Genomic DNA, 404 nt, shown 5'->3' with positions numbered 1-404 from the left:
CCCCCCACAACCCCCCACTTCATGCCATAAGGAGTCTCAGGTGGCCAGACCCAGCTTGATGCTCTCTGAGCTGCAGTTGTGGTGCTCTCCTGTTGTAACACCCAGTCCTCCCACAACAGAAGTGCAAAAAGAAAGCAAAACTCCCAGAGAACCCACTTGAGCCTTTAGAATGAGCTTCCTCTGAGATGCAGAGCCAGCGAGCCCTGCAGGAGCATCGATCCCCCGGGGTCACAGAGCCTTGGATGGCTCCATCCTCCCTCTGGTGACGTGGGGACGGCGTGGGGGACTGAGGGGAGGTGGTGACGCAGAGGGTGTTGCACAGCAGCACGCGCCCATGGGGGTGTGAGGGAGGAAGTTGCTGATGGCCGGGCGCCGTCTCCCAGCTCAGTCTCCAGCTGCAGGCA

The sequence above is a fragment of the Meleagris gallopavo genome, chromosome 27, assembly GCF_000146605.3.
Source record: "Meleagris gallopavo isolate NT-WF06-2002-E0010 breed Aviagen turkey brand Nicholas breeding stock chromosome 27, Turkey_5.1, whole genome shotgun sequence".
Classification (NCBI taxonomy): domain Eukaryota; kingdom Metazoa; phylum Chordata; class Aves; order Galliformes; family Phasianidae; genus Meleagris; species Meleagris gallopavo.
This window is presented reverse-complemented; position numbering follows the sequence as displayed.